Source organism: Coregonus lavaretus, assembly GCF_964263955.1.
Source record: "Coregonus lavaretus genome assembly, chromosome: 29".
NCBI classification, from domain to species: domain Eukaryota; kingdom Metazoa; phylum Chordata; class Actinopteri; order Salmoniformes; family Salmonidae; genus Coregonus; species Coregonus lavaretus.
Window position 1 is genome coordinate 37,110,386 of NC_140016.1, and position 21,202 is coordinate 37,131,587.

The window sequence follows — 21,202 nt, forward strand, 5'->3', positions numbered from 1 at the left end:
GGTCTCATACGTTACTTTCTAATTATATTGTTCTGTTCTTGTCGCCTCCTTTATTATTTTCTGTATCTTGTATAGTACTATACTGCTAGATATTATTTGATGTTTTTATCCTTTTAATTAAAGCTTCTTTATTTTAAATGGTTGCTCTCAATGTAAAGAGCGTTGTGATTTACATCTGTAAATCGCTCTACAAATGTAATATATTATTATTTATAATTCTGAAATATTCTGAAAAACTATGAAATTAACAGGAGGGAGGCATAAGGCTTACTGGAGTATGAGACGACTCCTAATTAGTGCACAGCGCATTCAAGTCTGCCCTCCTGAATTAATCGGCTTCGGCTTCTCTCGGGTGAATGGGAAGCAGTTCATTTGGCATAAGAACAGCAGTAACTTCTTTGATTAAAGTCTCATGTCAAGACACAAATAACTGTCACTTTGCAATTACTTATGTTTCTCATGATTGTCCTATTTATTCTCTTCAGTGGTTAAATTAATACATTTTCAATAAATTTTTTAATATTGTTCCATTTCATTTTAATGTCTGGATTCCGTGATTCTGTCTCATTCTCCGCATCGCAAATGTTATAGGGCCCTAGATATGGCCAAATGTAACAGGATTAAAATGTTCTCAGCACCAAGGTCAACATTACAGAGAGGCTCCTTTAACTTTTCTGCTAGTGACTGTTCACTCTGCCGGCACACAGGAAGCATTCCTGAATATTGTTCAGGTTTGATGAGCTAGACCTTATCATGGTTCTACACTTACTTTTTCCACTTGTGCTAAACTTTTTCAGTTGGTGGCACCAGCACATGATTTGGTCGCACACATTTTTTTTGAATTGTTTTTCAACATTTTATTATGACCTGGCTTGTGTCCCATAATGTGCCTGAATTCCATACAGAACCAGGCTAATGATGACTAGCCATCTTTTAAATTAGCATGCCCTTGAGTTCTTACATTGATTTGGATAGATTTACTGGAACAGCAAAGAAAATAAACTTAAAATAAAGTGCAAAATGTATTTATTGCAGATTTCAAAGTGCCATGTGTTCTTTTCCGCAAAATACTCTAGAGGGCAGAATTGGAAAAAAACGTACTTCATACCATAACGATACCACAGCAAACAAAAAAGAAAGCTGGGAGAGGGACTGTGATTTCCCCCAGTTTTTCAGGTTTTCGCTCTCAAAATCAATCTTTTAAAATAAAAAAAATTAAGAAATTGGATGTTTGAGGTCTGGGAACAAACTGAGATTATAATTTGTTGTGTACTTACCCTTTAATTCAGGTGTGCACCAGCCAGACAGTTGTGATTGGCTAGCAGTGTTTCTGTAGCACACTTGTGGAGTTTTTAAAACAAATGGCCACTCGATTGATTCGTGATAGGCTACTTTGTAGTTATCAGGGATGGGCACGGTTATTCAAATATCCGCCGAAGTTAGTATTCGATTACTTGGGAGCGTATTCATTTTTAAGACCCCCCAAATATATAGGCTTTTGGCACCTTGCGACCAATTAAGAATGTGTGTCGCAAATGTGACTGTTTTGGTCACATTATCGAACCCTGAATAATGTGTGATGTATACTGAACACAAATATAAACGCCACATGTAAAGTTTTGGTCCCAAAATATATTTTCCTTATACACAAAAAGCTTATTTCTCTCAAATGTTGTGCACAAATGTGTTTACATCCCTGTTAGTGAGCATTTCTCCTTTGCCAAGATAATCCATCCATCTGACAAGTGTAGCATATCAAGAAGCTGATTAAACAACATGACCATTACACAGGTGCACCTTGTTCTAGGGACAATTAAAGGCCACTACAGTTTTGTCACACAACACAATGCCACAGATGTCTAAAGTTTTAAGGGAGTGTGCAATTGGCATGCTGACTGCAGGAATTTCCACCAGAGCTGTGGCAAAATAATTTAATGTTAATTTCTCTACCAACGTTGTTTTAGAGAATTTGGCAGTATATTCAACCGGCCTCACAACCGCAGACCACGTGTAACCACGCCAGCCCAGGACCTCCACATCTGGCTTCTTCACCTGCAGGATAGACAGAGACTAGCCACCGGGACAGCTGATGAAACTGTGGGTTTGCACAAACGAGGAATTTCTGCATAAACTGTCAGAAACCGTCTCAGGGAAGCTCATCTGCGTGCTCGTCGTCCTCACCAGGTTCTTGACCTGACTGCAGTTCTGCGTGTTCGTCGTCCTCACCATGGTCTTGACCTGACTGAAGTGGGAAAATGCTCACCTTCGATGGCCATTGGCACGCTGGAGAAGTGTGCTCTTCACGGATGAATCCCGGTTTCAACTGTACCGGGCAGATGGCAGACAGTGTGTATGGCGTCATGTGGGCGAGTGGTTTGCTGAAGTCAACGTTGTGAACAGAATGCCCCATGGTGGCAGTGGGGTTATGGTATGGGCAGGCATACGCTACGGACAACCAACACAATTGCATTTTTCGATGGCAATTTAAATTCACAGAGATACCGTGACAAGATCCTGTGGGCCATTGTCGTGCCATTCATCCGCCGCCATCACCTCATGTTTCAGCATGATAATGCATGGCCCCATGTCACAAGGATCTGTACACATTTTCTGGAAGCTGAAAATGTCCCAGTTCTTCCATGGCCTGCATACTCAGACATGTCACCCATTGAGCATGTTTGGGATGCTCTGGATCGACGTGTACGACAGCGTGTTCCAGTTCCCGCACATAACCAGCAACTTCGCATAGCCATTGAAGAGGAGTGAGACAACCTCTGTAGCTCAGCTGGTAGAGCACGGCGCTTGTAACGCCAAGGTAGTGGGTTCGATCCCCGGGACCACCCATACACAAAAAATGTATGCACGCATGACTGTAAGTCGCTTTGGATAAAAGCGTCTGCTAAATAGCATATTATATTATTATTATTATTACAACATTCCACAGGCCACAATCAACAGCCTGATCAACTCTATGCGAAGGTGGTCACACCAGATACTGACTGGTTTTCTGATCCACGCCCCTACTTTTAAAAAAAAGTATCTGTGACCAACAGATGCATTTCTGTATTCCTAGTCATGTGAAATCAATAGATTATGGCCTAATTTATTTATTTTAATTGACTGACTTAAACTGTAACTCAGTAAAATCTTTGAACTAGTTGCATTTATATTTTTGTTCAGTGTAGTTTGACTGTGGTTACGTGTGGTGGACACTGCAGTATTTCCTGTGCTGGATTACTCTGGAGCAGAGTGCAGTCCGCCTGTCAACCTCAGTGAGAGAGGCTGCTTAGCGAGACCAGAGTTTTCAGGCTTACTGGGGTATGAAATTCATTTACTTCACACCTCTCAGACTTCATCTGAAATCAGGACCCATTCAGCTCTGGTGGGATGACTAACAGAATGGGCCTGGTAGCACTTACCACAGCTTAATACCAAAAAGGAAAATAAAACAGGGGATGGCAGATGTGATTTCTGTTTTTGCTGTACAGGAGAGATAACTAATACTGGGTTGTGATGAGAGAAATAATTGTATCTCCAAGAGATAATTGCAACACAAAAGTCCCAACATAGCCCAAGGAACTGCACAATGTGGGACCTGCAAACACAGTAAGCTATTTGTATTTTTTATTTATTAAGGATTCCCATTAGCTGTACTCTTACTGGGGTCCAGCAACATTAAGGCACTTATATAGATTTTATAATATTACATTTCATAACACTTTTCACAGCACATTTAAGTGTGTTCCCTCAGGCAACTACTCAACTACCACATATCTACAATACAAAATCCATGTGTACTTGTGTGTAGAGTGCGTGTCTTATCATGTGTATGTGTAGGCGTGTCTGTCTTAGGGCTGTTACGGTGACCGTACTACCGCCACACCGGCGGTCACGAGTCATGACGGTAGTCAAATTCCAAACTGTATTCTTCATACTATAAAATAATAAAAAATAATGACACATAATTCTAAGCAAATCTTGTCTGCTAAATGAACTAGTGTAGCCCACAGCCAAATGGCATAACCAGATCAGGGCCTAACATAAGGACAACTCAGAGTACGCTATTCTGTTCTTCTGAAATAGACCACATTTTCTTCATATCATGTTTCTTTAGACATTTATTGTTATGGTGTAGAGGCTATATTACATGGATATATTAGATTTTTTTAAATGTAGATGTTCCAAAGGTCTGCATCAGTGGATGGTAGGCTATGCGTGAAAGCCAGGAGATGCTAAATGTGTTTATGTTAATTAACGGCCATTACCATGAGACCGGCAGTTATTTGCTTGACAATCACTGGCTGGCGAAAGTTCATGACCGCCACAGCCCTAGTCTGTGCCTGTGTGTGTGTCCCACGCTGTAGGTTTGTTGAGGTGTAGCCTAATAGATGACGCAATTAACAGTCCAACAGTTAGGCCTAATTTACTACTGTATCATCCATCCATTTATCCATGTCCCTCTCTTTGAAGATCTTTGAGGAACACAAATATACATGTCTCCAGGGACCTACAGTACTGTCATTTAAATTCAGCTACTGTCTCTTTCATGTCCAGGGAAGTGAGGAGATGGTTAAACTTCTGAAGGAGATTTATTTTTATTTTTTTGGTGGGAATGATTCAGTTTTTATGCCTGCTAAATGTCTTCATCTACATAATATGAAATATGCATGCTGACATTTTCACCGCCATAGTGATCAAACATAGTGATCAAACATACGATGGCCTTCACCACCTGACATCTGATTACTGTGATTACCTTGTCATGTCTAGATGGACGTTTTTTACAGCCATGGGGAACATAAAACTCTCTCTACATGGAACAAAGCCAACAAAACTGGTAGGCTAGAGTGGACATTATATGAGCTTATGACGTTACACTATGTAGTATTTTGCCATGTCACTTCAAACTTTACTCTCAGGTGTACCTGATTTTTTTTTTACACTCACTTAGAAACGTGACCTGTGGAATAGTTGGGAGCACAAGTGCCGCTCAGATAATACATTGAATAGCACATGGTTACATCTGTATTGTTGTTTTCATGTCCGATGCGCTTAGGCTGTTACATTTGTAAAATGTGATGGGGCACACATCACAAGCGAAGTCATTTGTTTCATTTTACTTCGCCTGTGAGAACCATTAGCACAGGCATGTCTGATTAGGCTTAGCTGTACCACAGCCTCTGCATAGAAACAAACGGAACATGGTTTTGTGTCAGTGATTGCACAATACTCAAAACGAAATACCTATTTTACCAGAGCTAAATGTTTTCCTTTCTAGCAAAGATTTGAGGGACGCTCTTAAAGGGGTATAAACAAATTAATTATCATGAGTATGGAATAGGCTTGGGCAGTTTACCGTATATACAAGGGTATTTGGAAAAAGCCACAGGATGTTTTTTCAATACCGTCAATATCATTAAAACTATTTCTTTGAAGTTTTCCAATAAATTTGAATATTTATAACTACTTTTTAAGTTCAAACCTGCATTCAACTTGTGCAATATGTTAGGAGATAAAGTAGATTGCGTTCTTCATTTCACCTGTCACATTATTTTACATTACGAAGCTTACCGTAGTTCCCCAGAACAGTTAAGCCAGTCACATATGTTTGTAAACGGAAGAAAGCGAGCTGGTGAGTCCAGAGCGTTCTATATCTATCAGCGAGTCTCTGTTGTGCAGAGCACGAGGTGATGAAGCTACACTTGTATGCAATTCACTACTAAATGTTTGCCATCAGATATCTTGTAATGCCTTTCTGCCAGAAGTCAAAGAGCTCTGGATGAGTTCTGTACAGCTGCCCTTTTTTCCCTGTGCTTTTTCCTACTAGTGTTTTTTTCCTCCTCCGTTCTTCTCCCATCTTCCTTCAGAAAAGCATGCATGACAACTTTGTTCATTTGCACAATTTATCTTGTTCACTTTCGCTTGTAAATGTCCATACTCACCAAAAATGACTTCCGGTAGCTACTAGCTATGCTTGTAAAACTTAATGAGCTGGATTTGCCTGTCTTTGCAATTAGTTTGATCGTTTTGCTCGTTAACATTTAGCTAACAGAGTCCATGTGATTTCGCTGTTAGTTTGTGCTAATTTTGTTAGTATTGTGGTAATAGAGGCCCAATGGGCTTTTCTTCCGTTTTTAGCGCCCCCTTGTGTGCCTGCCGGTAATAACGTAAATCAAGCATGAGAGAAGGACGGTATTCCCCAATGCTTGGAAGTCTGCTGCAGTGATACCTGTTTTAAAATATGGTGACCCAACACTGCTGGAAAATTACCGACCTATAAGCACTCTTCCAGTGCTATCAAAAGTAGCTGAAAGATGGGTGGCTGACCATCTGACTGATCACCTCAAATCAGGGCAACTCCATACATCAAATGCAATTGGATTCAGAACTAACCATTCTACAGAAACAGCCAATTGCTATTTTCTGGAGTGCATTAAATCTAAACTGGACATAAGTGGTGAAATCGGCGCAGTCTTTTTGGATCTTAAAAAGGCCTTTGATACTGTGAATCATGAGGTCCTCCTATCCAAACTATCCTCCCTTAATGTGTCCACTGAAGCCATTAGTTGGATCTATTCCTATCTGACAAAAATAAGTTAAAGGGTTCGTCTGGGGGACACTCAGTCGGACTATATTTACTATAACATTGGGATCCCACAAGGGTCAATATTAGGCCCATTCTGTTTACCGTCTATATAAAAGATCTCCCACTTGCATGACCACAAGTTAACATGCAGATGTATGCAGACGATACAGTCCTGTATGTACACTCAAAGAATTGACAAGTTGTTGACAAGTTAACTGAAGCAATGGTACACGTTTCTAAATGGATGACTGACTCTATCGACAAGACTTTGTATGTACAGTTGAAGTCGAAGTTTACATAGACTTAGGTTGGAGTCATTAAAACTTGTTTTTCAACTACTCCACCAATTTCTTGTTAACGAACTATAGTTTCGGCAAGTCGGTTAGGACATCTACTTTGTGCATGACACAAGTAATTTTTCCAAAAATTGTTTACTGACAGATTATTTCACATCACTGTATCACTATTCCAGTGGGTCAGAAGTTTACATACAGTAAGTTGACTGTGCCTTTAAACAGCTTGGAAAATTCCAAAAAAAGGATGTCATGGCTTTAGAAGCTTCTGATTGACTCAAATGATGTCAATTAGCCTATTGGAGGTGTACATGTGGATGTATTTCAAGGCCTACCTTCAAACTCAGTGCCGCTTTGCTTGACATCATGGGAAAATCCAAAGAAATCAGCCAAGACCGCAGAAAAACATTTTTGGACCTCCACAAGTCTGGTTCATCCTTTGGAGCAATTTCCAAACGCCTGAAGGTACCACGTTCATCTGTACAAACAATAGTACGCAAGTATAAACACCATGGGACCACGCAGCCATCATACCGCTCAGGAAGGAGACACGTTCTGTCTCCTAGAGATGAACGTACTTTGGTGCAAATCAATCCCAGAACAGCAGCAAAGGACCTTGTGAAGATGCTGGAGGAAACAGATAGAAAAGTATCTATATCCACAGTAAAACGAGTCCTATATCGACATAACCTGAAAGGCTGGTCAGCAAGGAAGAAGCCACTGCTCCAAAACCACCATAAAAAAGCCAGACTACGGTTTGCAACTGCACCTGGGGACAAAGAGCTTACTTTTTGGAGAAATGTCCTCTGGTCTGATGAAACAAAAATAGAACTGTTTGGCCATAATGACCATCGTTATGTTTGGAGGAAAAAGGGGATAGGCTTGCAAGCCAAAGAACACCATCCCAACCGTGAAGCACGGGGGTGGCAGCATCATGCTGTGGGGGTGCTTTGCTGCAGGAGGGACTGGTGCACTTCACAAAATAGATGGCATCATGAGGAAGGAAAATTATGTGGATATATTGAAGCAACATCTCAAGACATCAGTCAGGAAGTTAAAGCTTGGTCACAAATGGGTCTTCCAAATGGACAATGACCCCAAGCAAACTTCCAAAGTTGTGGCAAAATGGCTTAAGGACAACAATGTCAAGGTATTGGAGTGGCCATCACAAAGCCCTGACCTCAATCCTATAGAACATTTGTGGGCAGAACTGAAAAAGCGTGTGTGAGCAAGGAGGCCTACAAACCTGACTCAGTTACACCAGCTCTGTCAGGAGGAATGGGCTAAAATTCACTCAACTTACTGTGGGAAGCTTGTGGAAGGCTACCCGAAACGTTTGACCCAAGTTAAACAATTTAAAGGCAATGCTACCAAATACTAATTGAGTGTATGTAAACTTCTGACCCACTGGGAATGTGATGAAAGAAATATAAGCTGAAATAAATCATTCTCTCCACTATTATTCTGACATTTCACATTCTTAAAATAAAGTGGTGATCCTAACTTACCTAAAACAGGGAATTTTTACTTGGATTAAATGTCAGGAATTGTGAAAAACTGAGTTTAAATGTATTTGGCTAAGGTGTATGTAAACTTCCGACTTCAACTGTACTTCTCTAAGAAATCCATTGATTCTTCCCAACGAGCTGTTCTTGTTAATGGGGAGAATGTGAAAGTTGTGTCTAACTTCAGGTATCTCGGCGTCATTTTGGACTCCAACTTGACATTTAAGAAACGTGAATAAGGTGGTTAACGCGGTCAAGTGTTACCTTCCTCTGGAGGCCGCCAAACTATATTTGCATGCTATGATCTTCTCACATCTGAGATATTGCCTCTCATGCTGGTCACAAGCAGGATCTACTATTCTGAAACCAATTGAATCACTCTACAAACACTTAAGATTTTTGATAACAAACCAAAGAGTTACCACCATTGTCACATCATTCACAAACATAATTTATTCAGTCTGTATAGCTTTAAGCAGTACATAGATGCAAGCCTTGTCTTTAAGATCCTGCATGGTCTTACCCCTCCACCCCTATGCTGGCATATCATGCTCAAGGAAAGCACCTCCAGGATAACAAGGGCAGCAACTAGAGGGGATTGCGTTGTCCCTTTTCGACACAACAAATTTTGTCAATCCGCCTTCTCTGTTAGAGCTACAATATACTGGAATGCAATGCCCGTGGACTTGAGAAGCTGCACTGATTATTGTACTTTTACATTTAAATTGAAAACATGGCTGAAATCTATCCAAACCTGTACACATGAGTTATCTGTGGTTCCTCAAATGTAAGACAACAGTTGATGATAGTGTTTTTATTACGAATAAGTTGTTGTTGTTACAATTATATATTATTGGATGTAATGTATTTTGTATTGTTTTAGTAAGTATTTGTATTGTGGCAGTGTAATTGCCCTTACCTGCCCAGGGACTATGGGTGCAAATTAGCTGTTGGCTAACCCTGGCACATTTACATGGATGTTGCATTATTGTAATATTGATGTTGATTAATGTGCATTATCCCCAATCAAAAAAATTGATATATATTTACAGAAAAATATATGGGGGATTGGAAATGATGCAGACAATTACATTGATAGAAGCTACAATCTGCAATATTAAAGCTGATCTAACCCCTTAAAAAAAGCGGCAGAGCGGCACCGGAATTAAAATAAAAACACGTACCTTTTTGTAGTTAATAAATCCAATGTATAACATGATAACTATAGTATCCTTAACTAGCATTGAAAAATGTAATCCATTCTTCTCTAATTAAAAATATGTCCCTAATTTCTGAATCATGCTTGTAACTTCAGTAGCTACAGTAGACTAGGCTTCAAAGGGAGGGGGAGGGGCAGGTATCCTACACACGCAGGCAAAGATTTTCAGCTGGCAGGCAGACAATGGAATATTCGATGTTTCTCATAAGTAAGTAAGCATTTCACTGTTAGTCTACACCTGTTGTTTACGAAGCATGTGACAAATAAAATGTAATTTGCGACACAGTCCTAATTGCCCTGGGTCAAGTGAGAAGTATCAGAGCTCTCTGTGCCAGCCTCTCCATCACACATAAGTAACAGGCATTGGTTTCGGTCAGGCCTCCAATTTCCCGGCAGCATCGACGGCCATGGTCGTCGATGCCACCTTGTGTGGCCGTAATGCCCCCTAAAAAAAGCCATGCTTTGTGGCCAAAGTGGCCGTTGTGCCTTTGGGCTGAATATATTTATAATTCCCTTCTCCCGGCTGCCAATCGCTGCGCTCTGAAGAACCCATCACTCACATGCTCTCTCAGATATCTCAATTCTTATTAGCCAATACCTGTCAAGTGATCTGGTCCTTCTCACAGGCGTAACAGCTCCGAAGTAGTCTTTACACATCGGGGGTGCAACGGCACGCATCAAATTCCGAGGAGCACATTGAAGATGTTAGAAGAACTGTCCGCATTTACTCTGTCAGCCAACAAGATGAGTAACGAACAGCAAAAGCACTACCCTATGTCAACCTGCTATTTCCCCATAGTACAAAAGTTGACCTATTCTATTGGTCAGCTTGTCCTTCTGTGCGAGAAATAAATATTCCAAACATACTCTGGAGCAGATACCACTGTACATCAAAAAAACCTTTAAAAGCATTGATGCTGATGCAACAGATCAGAATGTTTAGCTTAAAATGTTGATAAACTATTAAGCTATTTCTTCACATTATAAACACAGCAATGCACACACGCAGTAGGCTATACGCGCGAATATTCCAAAATGCAATAAGCAGGAAAACACCGTTCTCAAAAGTGCAAATGTGAGCGGTTTCATATGACAGAGATGAAAATATCCTTCAGAAATTTAGAAAGATGGAAGATCTAAAGACACAACTACAAGCATGGGTGGTTAATATGACTAGGATTGTGTATTTGGCTGCTGGACAACAAAAGAAAGAACATGAGAAATACTGGTTTCCATGGCATATGAGGAAGTGTTTATAAAGAATCCCCTTAACATTCCTATAGTCGGAACACAGTAAGACATGCCTCATAAAATGAAAAAAAAAAGTCCAGGTTTTAAACAATTACGTTTATGGTTAAATAGTTTCAAAATGTTGACTGCCTCCACTCAGATTGCAAGGTGGGTGATGTTGTGGTTCGCAACAGGCACTTTTTCTCCTATCTGAAAGAACAGTGCCTCAAGTATGTCGACAGAATCAAGCCTCTAAATATTAATAATGATTCTACATTATATTTGTCAAACATGACTGGTGTTTAGCCTATATAAATTAAAAGTCTCATTCAAGTTTGGCTACATTTTCAGGCGCCTCTCTCGTGTCAGCATCAGTTTTGACATGACAAGCTGTAGCTATCACCTACACTTTGACATGTAGGCTAACTACTTATTTACATTAACATACACTTATGTTTTTCTTACGATAATAGCTTTTTTGATTTAAATCTATTTAAAATGGGCTATTTTGGTTAATGGCCTTGGTGCCCTGGCAGATTGGGCACCTCTTGAAGGCCAAATGACCTTGCCCCTAAAATCACAAAATTCCAGGCCTGGTTTGTGTGCTTGAGGAGATCCAGTCACACTGGAGTAGTTAGGGCTACAGCACAAGGCAGCATTCAGCAGGGCTAATCCTCCGATGATGACAGTCTCACTTCACTCTATGAACTGACTAACTCACTGCAATATAGTCGACAGTGGCAGGCTAAGTTGTGCTGTTGACAGAGCTGAATGCACTTCATAACCTAAATGTTAAAGTTGCTGAGTAGAACAAAAACTTGAGCTAGGCTTATATCCAAAAGTGATATCTAAATTCAGTAGTTCCCCATTTCATAGATGCATGTCAGCATATCCTGGTTTAATAAATGAGAGACGAGGTGTTACTTCTACTTCTGAGGTTATGATTAAAATATAGTTTATTCAGTCTCACATTGTCGGTTCAAACAACCAACTACAGCTTTTGCTGAGTAAGTGACATAGCACATTTTTCCGTATTTTTTTCTTCATTTCAGATCAATTGACAGATTATTCAAACAGCTGCATGTTTCTTCCTAAGAAACCCAACCTCAATTTGTTCACACACTGTGCAGAGGAACGATGAGAAAAATATGGGGAAAAGATAACAAGGCAAGTAATACAAGTCATTAGGCCTAATTATGTTTCGTAAAACATTGTAACAGGTTTGAGAGACATCTGCACGGAGGAAAAACAACAGCCTGTAACTGACCACACACCATCACATAGAAATCTGCAGAGGAAACCGATTTGGGCCTACTCACTACTAAAGTAGACATATTATAAACAAGAGACCAGGGCAGATTACAGTATAGATAGAGACAGATCTTATAAACACAAAAAGTGCCCCAGATGCCTTGCATTTAATTTAGTCGTATTTACAAACCCTGGCAGCAGTCACCTGTAGATCATTTAATCAGCGGGGCTTCAAACTGTGTGTTTCAAAGCTCTGTTTAATATTTGCCTGGCAACACAACCTGTAAAGCAATATAACTCTACTCTTAGCTCAATCTCATGCATAAATTTAACAACATATGTACGAGAAATAGCCTAGGCCTTGTGTTTTAATTTGAGTTTATCTTTGCTCTACATTCAGAATGAGTAGCATGGGTACCATCGCTCCTCTCTGGTCCAATAAGAACACTCCCTCCAGATGAGGTGAGTTTAGAGGAGAAACGACAGCCATGGAGCATGGTCCTGCACTGGGTGCTTTCCGTCCCGTTCGATCATCACCAAGGTAGTGCTGCCCAGCGCTCCTCCCACACAGCATCATGGGAATAGAACTGTAGATACTGGCTGTTTCTATTGACAGACAGAAAGACTGGAGTCTGTCCCAGAGTCACCTCAGCCCAGCAGCAGTTCAGCTGCTTCAGCCTCGACACTAAACACTGAAACACAGGACAGTTTCTCTTCATTTCAAATTTTCGAAACACATTCCAATGATCAGCCCATGTTGTCTCATCCTCTCTAGATTATTGAGAACAACACAGGGTACTTTTTTACCACATCAGTCTTGTCATTCTTGTGTGCCTGGCGATTATGGTAACACATTTTCCTTGTGTTTTTGCCAACAGGGCCTCAGAGTAGCACAGACAAGGGCCAACCTGTGTTTTTAATCAATGTGAGGATTAACCGCTCCATCACAGAGGTGCCTCTGGTAACAGAACTGGGAGTCATAGGTTCAGGATTAGACCAGTGAGGACACACATTAGCTCATTATTGGACTGAGATCTACAGACCTGAGCGAGACCTCATATTTCACTGACATTACCAGAAATAAACCATTAATCACTCAAATCTCCCCAAAGACGGGCGACTTCAGGAGAAATTCACCTCATGAGCATCACTGCAGATCAATGTCTTTGCGGAGGCAGCATGGGTAATGATCCACAGTATTTCCATCTGGATGCGAGCTTTCCACTTTGGTGACCCCATCAAAGGCTTGTCTTCCATGCATTTACCCAAGTGTTGCCTAAAAACTATCTGCTTTCAAGTCCTTTATGTTCTCACACTGACTAACTGTATGACAGTGAAATGTTTTCATATTAAATAGGGGTTGTTTGCTTCTGCTGCTTGTGCCGTTCCATACATTTATGCTGGCACTGCTAGCCTAATAGATAACTAATCTTACTACTAGCCACCATGGAAGGTTTACGCTACAACACCCATGCTTTTTGAGCATGAGGTGTAGCAATAGCCAAGTTTAAGCATAGATATATACACTACCAGTCAAAAGTTTGGACACACCTACTCATTCAAGGGTTTTTCTTAATTTTTTACTATATCGAGACCAAAGGACACATTTCCACCGGTCTAATGTCCATTGCTCGTGTTTCTTGGCCCAAGCAGGTCTCTTCTTCTTATTGGTGTCCTTTAGCAGCAATTGTACCATGGAAAGCCATGTTGAGATGTGTCTGTTACTTGAACTCTGAAGCATTTATTTGGGCTGCAATTTCTGAGGCTGGTAACTCTAATGAACTTATCCTCTGCAGCAGAGTTAACTCTGGGTCTTCCATTCCTGTCGCGTTCCTCATGAGAGCCAGTCTTTGCGACTGGACTTGGAAAAAACTTCTTGACATTTTCCGTATTGACTGACCTTCATGTCTTAAAGTAATAATGGACTGTCGTTTCTCTTTGCTTATTTGAGCTGTTCTTGCCATAATATGGACTTAGTATTTTACCAAATAGGGCTATGTTCTGTATACCCCCCTTACCTTGTCACAACACAACTGATCGGCTCAAACGCATTAAGGAAAGAAATTCCACAAATTAACTTTTAAGAAGGCACACCTGTTAATTGAAATGCATTCCAGGTGACTACCTCATGAAGCAGGTTGAGAGAATGCCAAGAGCGTGCAAAGCTGTCATCAAGGCAAAGGGTGGCTATTTGAAGAATCTCAAATATAAAATATATTTTGCTTTGTTTAACACATGATTCCATATGTGTTATTTCATAGTTTTGATGTCTTCACTATTATATGGGGCGGCGCACAATTGGCCCAGCGTCGTCCAGGGTAGGGGAGGGAATGGCCGGCAGGGGATGTAGCTCAGTTGGTAGAGCATGGCGTTTGCAACGCCAGGGTTGTGGGTTCGATAAAATAATGTATGTGCTAACTGTAAGTCGCTCTGGATAAGAGCGTCTGCTAAATGACTAAAATGTAAATGTAAATGTATTCTACAATGTAGAAATGAGTAAAAATAAAGAAAAACCCTGGAATGAGTAGGTGTGTCCAAACTTTTGACTGGTACTGTACATCTTATCTTAATGCAAATGAGTCAAGAAGTTTATTCTAAGAAATTACTTTTTCATTTTCTTAACACAATCATAGTGTGGTGTAGGCAACACTTTTCTTTGACAGTCAGGAACCGTTTAGTATTATGCCCACACAAAGTGGCAACCAATAGTGTGCTCCATTGATTTCTTTATCAGCTGAACGTCAAAAGGAAAGATTATATTTATTCTCAGGCAGATGGGGGTGCGGGGGAGTGCCTTACTGCAATTGCCTTACAGAACATGAATTATGATAAAAGCTAGATGTATTCACTGACAGCATTTTCAATAAAGCCATTTCAACAACATCAACACTGTCTGGTGAGAGTAATAAACCAAACGCTTGGATTTACATTTTAGTCATTTAGCAGACGCTCTTATCCAGAGCGACTGTTACGGATAAAGGTATCCTGTGTCTTTTTGTGTTTTTCCTCTCCTTCTGCCCTAATCACAGGTGTCCTGTATGTTCCTGATTGGTGGTCGTTGGGGTGTCTGCTGATTGCTGAGGTGGACCAATCAGTGAACATTCCTCTGCATTGCACCACCTGTTTCTGGTTTTTCAATCACACATCCCATTGTTTAAAAGCCGGTCAGTTGTGTTTGTTGTGAGAGACTATTTCCGTATGTGAGTATGGATACTGTGGTGTCCTGTGTTTTGTTTACTCACTAAGTTGCTGGTTACTCTGTTTGGTAATTTTGTTAGAGACTTTTCTGTATGTCAGTATGGATACTGTGGTGTTTTGTGTACTCACTAAGTTGCTGGTTACTCTGTTTGGTAACTTTGTGTTTCTGGGAAAAGGGGAGTTTAAGCAAGTTGCCCTTGGGCGTACATTACCCGTAGGAAGAAAACTGTCTAAAAACACTAGTTAGACCTGAGCGGACCACCCACTGTATTTTTGTATTATTAGCAGTAGCTTAGCGGTTCTTGAAGCAGGCAAGATCAGTTTAGGTTTTTTTTACACTATTGTTTCATTTCTTGGGTCCTGCTCAGCCCTTTTTCCCAAACCTTTACCGTGTGTTCAAAAATAAACCTTTTATGTTTGACGGTAGTTTATGGTTGTCGTGTAGTTTTTGTTCTCACTGTTCCATGTCACGCTTATAATTTGCATGAATTATGTTACGGTCTCATGTCCATCCACCCTAGACGTTTAAAGCCACGTAACATAATGTGGGGGCTCGTCCGGGATCAATCTCATTGATACCCATGCAAATTAGTTAGTGTCTGGTTCAGTGTTGAGCTTGGCAGCTGTAACTACCTGTTTTTTTTGTGTTCAGTATTCGTCGGCTCGTGTTGCTAGTTTAGGATGGCTACTTTTGAGTCGGATGCATTTTTGGAAAACCCTACGTGGGAGGTTTTTGAGAATTGCCGTAGAGTGGATCTAAAGGCTTTGGCTGACCACTTGTCTGTACCCATATCAAGGGTTTTAGTGAAAGCAGAAGTTAGGAAAACAGTGTTAGAGATATTGTTGAACGAGCGAGTGCTTGAGTTACCGCCGCCTGACCCTGCTGCTCCTGTAGGGGATGTGGCTGCTGCTCCTGTAAGCCCATCGGTGTCTGAGGACGAGGCTAAGGCTCCAGCCACATTGCCCCGTTTTGACCCACTCTCCCCACTGACTGACAGTGATGCTAGGATGGATGTCCGCTCGACACGGCTCCAAATGGAGGCGGAAGAGCGGGCACAAATCAGGCAAGACAAGCTGGAGATGCGTAAAATGGAACTAGAGGCAGAACAGGAGACGCGTAAGATGGAACTGGAGACGCGTAAGATGGAACTGGAGATGTGTAAAATGGAACTAGAGGCAGAAACAGCGAGGTTAGTCTCTGCTCGTACTATGCCTGCTAGTGAGCTGTCCTCACCAGCTGTGTCGTCTGCTACTTTTGATATTAGTAGACAGATCACCTTGGTACCTGTGTTTAGGGAGTCAGAGGTTGATTCCTATTTCAGTGTTTTTGAACGTGTAGCATTGAAATGGCCCAAAGAGGTATGGTGCCTATTACTTCAGTGTAAATTAACAGGTAAAGCCCAAGAGGTTCTGGCAGTGCTACCTCTTGAAGACAGCTTGAATTATGATGTGGTCAAAGCTACTGTTCTTCGTGCCTATGAGCTTGTTCCTGAGGCATATCGACAGAGATTTAGGTCTCATAAAAAGGCTTCTACTCAGACTTATGTGGAATTTGCTAGAGACAAAGGAAATCTGTTTGACAAATGGCACAGTGCTAGTAAGGTAACTGATTTTAACTCTCTACGGGAGTTAATCTTGTTAGAATAGTTTAAAAATTGCTTACCCGAACGCATTGTAGTTTATCTGAACGAACAGAAAGTATCCTCACTGTCGGAAGCGTCTGTATTGGCAGACGAGTTTGTGTTGACTCATAAGAGCGTGTTTTCGACTCGTACGGAGAGCAGAGCCGCAGAGTTGCTAACTTTTAGTCCTAGTCGACCAGCAGTACATCCAGCACGCCCAAAAGATGTGCGTCACTGTTTCTATTGTCATGAGGTGGGACATATGGTTAATGATTGCTTTCTGCTAAAACGCAAACAGGGGATGCCTCAGCACGCCAGGCCGCCAACGGGTGTTGGGCTGATTCGTACGGTTGTAAGGCCGGAATCAAGACAGAGGCCTCATAGTGAATGTGGTTTGAAAGTCCCTGTCCCAGATCACAGTTATGAACCGTTCATTTTTGAGGGGTTTGTTTCCATATCAGATGACGAAGCGTCTCAGCGTCCAGTTAGAATCCTCAGAGATACTGGTGCGCCGCAGTCGTTCATACTATCTGATGTGTTGCCCTTGTCCAATAATACATATTGTGGTTCCAGTGTGTTGGTACAAGGAATTGAAATGGGATTCGTGCCATTGCACTTTGTGAACGTACACTCTGAGTTAGTCAGTGGAGTGTTCAGAGTTGGTGTACGTCCTATGTTGCCAATAAAAGGTGTGACATTTATAATGGGCAACGATATTGCCGGAGGAAAGGTGATACCCGTATTGGAGGTATTGGATAAAAGTGACCAGTCTCTCTCCGAGGAGCTGGCACAGGGTTATCCAGATGTGTTCCCCGCTTGTGCTGTCACACATGCTCAAGCACGACAAGTGGGTGAGGTGATAGTATATACTGACCATAACCCCTTAGTTTTTCTCCACCAGATGTACAACCAGAACCAACGCCTTATGCGTTGGGGACTTGTAGTGCAAAATTATAATTTGGAGATCCGCCACAAAAAGGGGTCGGATAATGTGTTGGCAGATGCTTTGTCTCGTGTTTAAAGATCTAGGTTTTTTTTTGTTATCCCGTCAGGATGCTGTTGATCTTTGAATTTTGGGTGTTGTGATGGTACGTGTGTCGCAAACCATTGTGGTTTGCTCTTTTAAGGGTGGGAGTGTTACGGATACAGGTATCCTGTGTCTTTTTGTGTTTTTCCTCTCCTTCTGCCCTAATCACAGGTGTCCTGTATGTTCCTGATTGGTGGTCGTTGGGGTGTCTGCTGATTGCTGAGGAGGACCAATCAGTGAACTTTCCTCCGCATTGCACCACCTGTTTCTGGTTTTTCAATCACACATCCCATTGTTTAATAGCCGGTCAGTTGTGTTTGTTGTGAGAGACTATTTCTGTATGTGAGTATGGATACTGTGGTGTCCTGTGTTTTGTTTACTCACTAAGTTGCTGGTTACTCTGTTTGGTAACTTTGTTAGAAGACTATTTTCCGTATGTGAGTATGGATACTGTGGTGTTTTGTGTACTCACTAAGTTGCTGGTTACTCTGTTTGGTAACTTTGTGTGTTTCTGGGAAAAGGGGAGTTTAAGCAAGTTGCCCTTGGGCGTACATTACCCGTAGGAAGAAAACTGTCTAAAAACACTAGTTAGACCTGAGCGGACCACCCACTGAATTTTTGTATTATTAGCAGTAGCTTAGCGGTTCTTGAGGCAGGCAAGATCAGTTTAGGTTTTTTTTACACTATTGTTTCATTTCTTGGGTCCTGCTCAGCCCTTTTTCCCAAACCTTTACCGTGTGTTCAAAAATAAACCTTTTATGTTTGACGGTAGTTTATGGTTGTCGTGTAGTTTTTGTTCTCACTGTTCCATGTCACGCTTATAATTTGCATGAATTATGTTACGGGTCTCATGTCCATCCACCCTAGACGTTTAAAGCCACGGGGTTCGTAACAGCGACTTACAGTTAGTGCATACATTATTTTTTTCATACTGGCCCCCCGTGGGAATCGAACCCACAACCCTAGCGTTGCAAACGCCATGCTCTACCAACTGAGCTACATCCCTGCCGGCCATTCCCTCCCCTACCCCGGATGACGCTGGGCCAATTGTGCGCCGCCCCACAAGGGCTTTATCCAGTATGGACATTAGTTTCTGACACTCTGCATCTTAATACAGAATTAATCCCATCCACCCCTTTACCATGGCATTTCACAGTCGCACTAATGTTGACATGCAATTTATGTGAAATGCAGAGCCAAATGTACAGACCGAATGTACTCTAAGTGCACAATTATCCAATTAACCATATTACAGTGGGATAAATGGTTTGGTTGATCACTAAAAATATTAGCATAGCTTGAGCCACAGAGGCAAATTGCTGTGCTGTTCAATAATATAGCCTACTGGAGCAGGCATTGATCTCTCAGAGACCAACATAAGAATGCGCTCCATTGAGAGTTTAATATTCAAATAAATGAAAGAAGCTAAGTTCATTTTATGGCCCCTAGTGTAATTTTTTTTACATAGGGGCACTGGATTTTCAAACGGAATTATGTTAACCTCCTGTACGCTTTAAGACATTATCTGTGCTGCTTTCAGAGTCAATTCATTCTACAGCAGTGCACCAAGGGCAAGTTTCAAACACAGCACATCGTTTTTTGAAGAAATTATGTAAACTCACCTCACAAAATAACCACTTCCATGTAAAACACTCGAAGGTGATGCTGAGGGGGAAAAGAAAAATAAGTCAAGGCACAATCAGCAATGTTCTTTCTTACAAGCAACTTCAGCTCTACGACAGAGACATGTCTCTAATATAGTACATGCGACCCTTACCACAACCATTTGATTAGATCCATTTCACCTGAATTATAGGAAACATATCATCAGGCCTGCGAGTGGTAAACAGGATTACACCAACTACTGTATTCATAAACACAGATTATCATTGCCTCTTTGATGCACCATAAATTAATCATTATAAAACAACCTTGGATTGCATGTAAACAGTTGTTCAGACAGTGGGCCCTCTTGACTACTTTGAATTGATACCTGCAAGTAAGGGACTTTTCTTGTGTTGCTAGTTACAAAACTCTCCTCCTTATTTATGAATAAGAAGTTTGTATGTCAGTCCTCCTGATGTACACTCTCTCTCACACACACAGAGTTTGCATAGCCAATATTGTGTACAGTACAGCAGATAGTGGGTTAGAAAGGTTATAGCTAGCTAGCGACGTTGTTTTGGCTTTAGGTAACTGGTTAATATTTAAACATAGCTAGGCAGAACGCTAACTCATGAATCAAATGCTATCGGGTGGTAACATAACCCTACACCAATATCATGGTACTAGTACTAGCCTGTACCAAGTCCCTCTGCCTGCACTTTTCTGTCATATGCGTTTTGTTAGCCAGTACGGCCAACCAAAATCAGGAAGTAGGTGGGAAATAACTACCGTTACCTACGTTGCTCGCTAGCTAACCAGATTATGCGAACAGCGAGCAATATTGGCAAGGTTATGCCTCCTAGCAAGTTACCAATCAAATAAACAACTTTCCTCGAGTGAGTTAGCTAACGTTAGTCGCCTGGCTTTGTGTCTAACGTTAACTAGCTAGCTACTTAGCTACACACACGGAAGTTAATGCTATACCTAACAGTGAAAACGTTCCTTAACGTTGCTTCAGCTATTTCTTTCACAGTTTCCAGACGACACCCCTTTCCCGGATACTCTTTTTTACCAAACTAACTCTCATAATTACCAGACTGATTCTGAGTAGGCTTCTTCTTCTTCGGTGGAGTTTAACGGCGGTTGGCATCCAATATGTTGCATTACCGCTCCCAACTGAACAATAGTGTAAATCCATTACATTTTGTGATAAAAAACGGGAAACGGGAAAAAACATAAATATATTTTTTGGTTACCCAACCAACTAACCAGTTGTGTAAAGTACTTAAGTAAAAATACTTAAATACTTGATACTTAAGTATATTTAAAAGCAAATACTTTTAGACTTTTACTCAAGTAGTATTTTACTGGGTGACATTCACTTTTACTTGAGTCATTTTCTATTAAGGTATCTTTACTTTTACTCAAGTATTGGGTACTTTTTGGGTACTTTTTCCTCCAATGCAACTAACGCTACACTCATTAAAAACCACCACCTTATTCTACTACTTTAACCCTATCTGATCCTACCCCAGGCCAACGACCTGAGAGGATGGGACACTCAACACACCCTGTAACTCTTCTGAAGTCAAATCTCGTACCCCCAAGTACTTCTCTGCAGCTGCCACCACAATATCTACTTTCTGTGACTTACGTTCCATCTCTC

The 21,202-nt window shown here is 41.1% G+C and overlaps 1 protein-coding gene across 1 annotated transcript in view; it reads right to left on the bottom strand.

Annotated features, from left to right (window-relative positions):
* Positions 1 to 20,476, bottom strand: part of LOC311105316 (ecto-NOX disulfide-thiol exchanger 2-like) — a 397,866-nt gene extending 377,390 nt beyond the window's left edge. The window contains exons 1-2 of the mRNA XM_084147429.1: positions 20,332 to 20,476; positions 19,554 to 19,596 (exon numbers count right to left, since the gene is read on the bottom strand). The gene's annotated coding sequence lies outside the window, so the exon portion shown is untranslated. The remainder of the gene's footprint in view (positions 1 to 19,553; positions 19,597 to 20,331) is intronic.
* Positions 20,477 to 21,202: the final 726 nt, after the last annotated feature.